The following is a 6,902-nucleotide window of genomic DNA, read 5'->3' on the forward strand; positions in this document are numbered from 1 at the left end:
ATCTACCCTAAAAAAGATCCTGCAAGTCATTATTTTGTTCATTGTTAACCCAGTTTATACTCTCAACACTACACCAATTTGATTGCCAGTCTCCCTCTATCAGTCCATAAAGTGGAGGAATTGTCATTATTCATGTTAGTAGTGTTCTGATGTTGGAATTAAGGCACAATATTGCGCATACTAGAAGGAAATTTACTCTGCATCTGGCTTTGCTCTATCTGGCAATGCTTGATGTTGACACAGCACTGATATTCCTCACCTTGATAAGTTAAATATTATCAAAAACACAAAATAAGCCAGAAAAAGACTAAAACCAAATACAGTCATAAAAATATTGCTGATAGAATTAAATTAAAATAAATTAAATGCAAATAAGACACTCCAGAGAGAAAACATAGATCTTTCAAATTTACTTTTTCTCCCCCTCTCAATAAATCTTGAGTGAACTAATGAGCAAACTTTTAACCATTAATTTTTTGTTATAAAGGCCTTGCAAGTCACTTGTTAAGGATGAGTATCCCTAGTGTGAAAAAGTTAAAGTAAATGGTCTGAATTAGTCTGTGTGGGGATTAGAGGCATTGAGGGGCATTTTAACAGTGGGAGCTTATTTTTTTTACTCATTCACGAGATGTCGGCGTCGCTGGTACGCCCAACATTTATTGCCCTACGCTAATTTCCCTTAACCGAGTGGCTTGCCATTTCAGAGGGCAATTAAGAGGCAATCACATTGCTGTGGGTCTGGAATCACATGTAGGCTGGGCCGAGTAAGGACAGCAGATTTCCTTCCCTAAAGAACATTAGTGAACCAGATGTTTTTTTTACGGCAATCTGATTGTTCCATGGTGTCCATTATTGATACTAGGGGGGCGAAATTCGGTCTCGCCTCTTTTGGGGGTGGTAATCGAAGCAAGGTGGGAATTCCTGCGCCTAGCGCGGAAGTACCACCTCGGCCGCAAAATTGGGGTTACCGCCCCCGAAAAGAAGTGAGAGGGAGCGCAATGTTGGGCGCACCATTTACGCTCAGGGGCAGGACTGGGGCGGTAAGCGCACGAATTGTCCAGCGCTACGTGGCCTCTCTGCGTAACGCTGGTACGAGCACAAGAGCCTCCCCTTCCGCTAAAGGAGAGGGCACGCAGCGAGCTCTGCAGTGGGGCGAGGGGCCTCCACTACACCATCGTGGATGCAGGATGCCGTGGCCGCAGCCCGGCACAGAAGCGGAGTGCCAGACTGCTCCATCGTGGCATCGACCCCACGCAATATACAATGAAAGGCCGGATCGGTAAGTCGGCCATGCAAAAAAATGGCGTCACACACCTCCCCTTTACTTTTCACGGCGCAGGCTGAGTGTTGGCCCGGTTCGCGACCTGCGAGTGGAGTGTGACCCAGTTCGCGACCCGCGAGGTGGTGCTGACATCGCCCGCGGCAGCCTCACAGAGCGCTGCCCAATTTATGCTGCGGGGCAAAAATGGTTCGCTACACATGGTGATGATGTTACCATCGCCAGTGTGGCAGCCCCTGGGACGCTATCAGCGGGAGTACGGCGCTGCTGGTTTTTTGCCTCCGTTAACTTCCGTGCAATTTCACAGGAGGTGTTAACCTGCCCCACCACCCCCGCCAGGTGAGAAATCATTTGCGGGGGGCGCTAACAGGAGGCGCAAACTATGCAAATTTCTCCCCCTAGCTTTTTATTCCAGATTTTATTCCAAAGCCTTTCCACCACCTACAAGGCAAAAGTCAGGAGTGTGATGGAATACTCTCCACTTTCCTGGATGAGTGCAGCTCCAACAACACTCAAAAAACTCAACACCATCCAGAACAGAGCAGCCCGCTTGATTGGCACCCCATCCACCAATTTAAACGTTCACTCCCTCCACCCCAGCACACCGTGGCTGAAGTGTGTACCATCTACAAGATGCACTGCAACAACTCGCCAAGGCTTCTTCAGCGTCACCTCCCAAACCCCGCGATCGCTACCACCTATAAGGACAAGGGCAACAGGCGCATGGAAACACCACCAGATCCAAGTTCCCCTCCAAGTCAACACACCATCCTGACTTGGAAATATATCACCGTTCCTTCATTGTCGCTGGGTCAAAATCCTGGAACTCCCTTCTTAACAGATGCAGACTATAGATATACTCTCTGTGTAGTCACTGTATAATTGCATAAGATGGAGACTTGTTTACCTGATGTAAAATCAATTAGGTTTACACTTTGTATATATATGCTGGAACCACTAGAGGGTGCAACAGGAGGAGACCAGGTTTTCCTCCCTGGTGGCAGGGGCTGTATAAAAGGGGAGCCACCATGCAGCTGCCTCACTCTGGAGTTTGGAATAAAAGACCAAGGTCACTACAGTTTGAGTACAACACATTGCCTCGTGGAGTCATTCATAAGTACACTACAGACATAATAACTGGTGACGAGAATATGGACTTTCACACGATTATGGCTACCTTTGGCACACTAAAAGACTTTGCAGAGGGTGATGATTGGGATGCCTTCACGGATAGGCTCAAGCAATATTTCGTGGCAAACGACCTGGCAGGGGAGACAGATACATTGGCGGAGAAGCGCAAGGCTATACTGCTGACCAGTTGTGGGCCCGAGGTCTACCGCCTCGTCAGGGACTTACTGGCACCCTCGAAGGCCAAGGATAAGACATACGATGAGCTGACTGAACTAATTCACGACCAATTTAAACCAAAAGAGAGCATCCTCACGGCCAGGCACAGATTCTACACTCACTACAGACCTGAGGGCCAGGAGATTTCAAAATATGCTGCCGACCTCAGGAGACTTGCAGCATCGTGTGATTTCGGCACGCACCTCAACGAAGCATTGCGAGACATCTTCATTATAGGAATTGGCCACGAGGGCCTCCTTCACAAGCTATTATCTGCCGACACCACAATCAACCTGTAGAAGGCCATCAGCATCAGTCAGGCGTTCATGACCTCGACCTGCAGCACCAAGCAAATTATTCATCCTGTGGACTCAAACCCGGCAAGTACTGTACACAGAATGGTGTCTTTAACAGGCAAGGCTGTAGAAAGCGGCTCTGCCCAGGGCAGAGAGCACAGACCTCAGGGTTCCAGAACTCAGAGTCCGCCGAGGGATGCTAATCGAGTAGCACCATGCTGGCGTTGCGGAGGAAACCATAGGGCTCACCAGTGTCGGTTTGCTGAGTAAGTATACAAAGCCTTTAACACGAAGGGCCACCTCCAGCGTATGTATAAAAAAAATACGACTCAGCATCTAGCAGAGGAGTCGGTAGATGACTTTGAATCCAGCGGGGAGTATGATGATTTGGCCAGAGAGGTAGCTCAGCCCCAGGAAGAAGTGTGTGGAGTGTATACCTGCACCACTGATTGTCCTCCAGTGAAGGTGGAAGTTGAGATAAACGGCGTTCCAGTCTTCATGGAAGTGGACACAGGAGCGAGCCAGTCAGTGATGAGCCAGGATGACTTTCAGAGGCTATGGAATGAAAAATGACTCGAGCTGCTTCCAGTACAGGAAAAGTTGTGCACCTACACCAAGGAGCTGGTCCCAGTCCTTGGTAGTGCGGATGTAAGTCTAATCCATAATGGCGTGGTGCGCAAGTTACCTCTTTGGATTGTTGCAGGTGATGGTCTAACGATACTCGGAAGAAGGTGGTTGGGGAAGCTCCAGTGGAAATGGGAAGACCTCTTCACTCCAGCAATTGATGTCCCCCATGCTCAGAGGCAGAGCAAAACCTCACCTTCGCTTGGGCCAAGCACCAGAGAACAGACCAGCGCAACACCTGAGGCACAGACCATCCATCATGACTGCGTGGCAATGATAACTGACCTGAACAACCTAAAAATACCTTCCCAGTTCCAGTGGCAGGACTCCTGGGGAGGAAGATCGAATTCCCAAGCACTTTTCCAGCTTTTGTGGCAGAATCGCGGGAGAGAAGGATCAAGGCAGTCGACCTCGAGGACAGAGGCAAGATGGAGTCCCTGCTGCAGCGATGTGCAGAGTGGCATGGCAGGATTCTCTTAAAGGAGACCTGCAACCGCCTGAACTTAAAGAGACATTGTATGCATGGCAATCAATGTAACGAACCGATTAAGAATGTAAAGAACAAAATGTTGCGAGATGTTGGGAATAAAGTGTCCCCAAAAGTAGCAAGTGAGCGAATTCGAGTTGGTAAAGATGCTGTGCCCCAGGTGTCCCCACAAGTTATAGGCCAGTGACCTCAGGAGGATGAAGGCACTGATCCCGATTCCCTGCCCCAGGTCTATCCCACGCTTCAGGCACCCGATGGCACCATTCGCAATGGATCTGGAAATGAAAACGGCGCCAATACGCACAGTCGGCCGCCATTGACCACAACCCGGGTGAAAACGGCACAGCTCCCAGACCCTGTCGCTATCTCAGCCATGTCTGGGGGCGAAAGGTCAGAACCAACAAGTTCCCCAAACGGGACCTGGAACAGCCTGGTTCCCAACACCATTAGAGAGCAGGCAGAAGATTCTGCAGCCCTCAAAGGAGGACAGGGAGGCCACACACATCTGTGGCTCTGCCCATCACTAGGCAACAGCAAAGGCCCTGAGTCCTGGCAAGGTGAGCGAACCAAGTCCACCCCGCTAGCAGGGGGCCCAGCATCGCCATCAGATGACTAGGACCCTATCCGGTTGCTCTGGAACTAGCGTCCTCGCATACCTGTACTGCTACCTCAGTACTGACCATGACTGAATCATGAATGCAATCTCCCCAATCCTGGCATACGATCGTAAAATGTAACGAATGTAAGTCACTGAACCAAGGTGTCAGGATACAAACTGTAAAACATTTTTTTTTCTTCCTTTCCTTGTACTGGCACTGTGTCTGATCCTGTATGTTAATGTAATGGGCCAGCTGCATGATCTCGCTGTGGGGGCGGGAAATGGATGTATGTAGCTGTGGACACACACATGGATCACATCCAGAATTGGCACTTATGTCTGGGGAGAGCTAAGCCAAAGCACATAGTGCAAAGGTAATTGGCACAAAGAACTTGGGAGAGAGTGATGTTGTATATCCAGACTACAGATATACTCTCTGTGTAGTCACTGTAAAGTTGCATAAGATGGAGACTTGTTTACCTGATGTACTATCAATAAGGTTTACACTGTCTATATACATGCTGGCACCACTAGAGGGTGCAACTGGTGGAAACCGGGGTTTCCTGCCCTGGTAGCAGGGGCTGTATAAAAGGGGAGCCACCATGCGGCTGCCTCACTCTAGAGTATGGAGTAAAAGACCACGGTCACTACAGTTTGAGTACAACACATTGCCTCGTGGAGTCATTCATAAGTACACTACAGATATAATAATGCACTACAGCAACTCGCCAAGGCTTCTTCGGCAGCAGCTCCCAAAACCCGCGACCTCGACCACCTATAAGGATAAGGGCAGTAGGCGCATGGGAACACCACCAGATCGAAGTTCCCCTCCAAGTCAACACACCATTCTGACTTGGAAATATATCACCGTTCCTTCATTGTCGCTGGGTCAAAATCCTGGAACTCCCTCCCTAACAGCACTGTGGGAGCACCTTCACCACACGGACTGTAGTGTTTCAAGAAGGCAGCTCACCACCTTCTCAAGTGCAATTAGGAAAAGGCAATAAATGCTGGAGTTGTCAGCAACGCCCACATCCCATGAACAAATTTTTTTTTAATGATTAACTGAATTTAAATTCCCCAGCTGCCATGGTGGGATTTGAACTCATGTCTCTCAGATCATTAGTACAAGCATCGGGATTACTAGTCTGGTAGCATAACCACGATGCGACCATTCCCGATATAGTATTAGTAAGTAGGCTGACAATTGATTTCATCTTTAAAGGGGCAACCGTGTAACTGTTGACAGCAGAGTGGAGATTGGTTTGCCTATCGGTGTCGACAAATAACTGTTGCTTTCAAAAAATGATGCTCAGAAGTGCCCTTATCTGAAATTATTTTAAGTTGGCTGAACAGTGTGGTTGGCAGTACAATTCGTATGAGAAGAGAAATAAAAGTACAATATAATATTCAAATTTTATTGAGTAGCGCTGTGGCACAGTGTCCCATTCTCACGTCAGACGATGATAGCAGCAAAAGCCTATAATTTTCGTCTTGCAAAACCCCCATTGTTTTTTCTCTGATCATGCCTGTGAACTGTGCCACATTCCAATTCTTTCTTGGCCTTTCTTTCAAAGAATACCTCAGCAGAATCAAAGATATTCTTGGGACCGGCTACTATTTACAGTGCACTGCTCCCAGCAAGGGGTGAAATCCATGCTATTTATAATCAGAGAGATGTGACTGGTTTCTCCATCAATTACTACTTCAAAAATTTGAAGGTGTGAGCAACCGCAACAAGAATTTGCACATATAAAGCAACTTTAACGTAGATAAAGATCTCAAGGTCCTTTACAGAAGCATAATTTTTGAACATTTTTTTAATAAAAGCACATTGCCATCAGCACATCAGCACTTGCAGCCTTCTCACTGTCTCCTCCCCCGCGGAAAGAACGGGCGCCTCCTCTCCCCCCCCCCCCCCGCGCGGGAAAGAACGGGCGCCTCCTCCCCCCCCCGTGGGAAGAACGGGCGCCTCTTCCCCCCCCCCGCGGGAAAGAACGGGCGCCTCCTCTCCCCCCCCCCCCCCCGCGCGGGAAAGAACGGGCGCCTCCTCTCCCCCCCCCCCCCGCGCGGGAAAGAACGGGCGCCTCCTCCCCCCCCGTGGGAAGAACGGGCGCCTCTTCCCCCCCCCCGCGGGAAAGAACGGGCGCCTCCTCTCCCCCCCCCCGCGGGAAAGAACGGGCGCCTCCTCCCCCCCCCCCGCGGGAAAGAACGGGCGCCTCCTCCTCCCCCCCCGCGGGAAGAACGGGCGCCTCTTCCCCCCCCCCCCCC

The 6,902-nt window shown here is 49.7% G+C and overlaps 1 long non-coding RNA gene across 2 annotated transcripts in view; it reads right to left on the reverse strand.

The window, feature by feature from the left end:
* The window catches only part of LOC139257262 (uncharacterized), a 103,585-nt gene extending 99,606 nt beyond the window's left edge, over positions 1–3,979 (reverse strand). For both annotated transcript variants that reach the window (XR_011592235.1, XR_011592234.1), the window contains exon 1: positions 2,756–3,979. This is a non-coding gene — a long non-coding RNA (uncharacterized lncRNA). The remainder of the gene's footprint in view (positions 1–2,755) is intronic.
* Positions 3,980–6,902: the final 2,923 nt, after the last annotated feature.

Source organism: Pristiophorus japonicus, chromosome 3 (genome assembly GCF_044704955.1).
Source record: "Pristiophorus japonicus isolate sPriJap1 chromosome 3, sPriJap1.hap1, whole genome shotgun sequence".
In the NCBI taxonomy this organism is placed as follows: Eukaryota; Metazoa; Chordata; class Chondrichthyes; family Pristiophoridae; genus Pristiophorus; species Pristiophorus japonicus.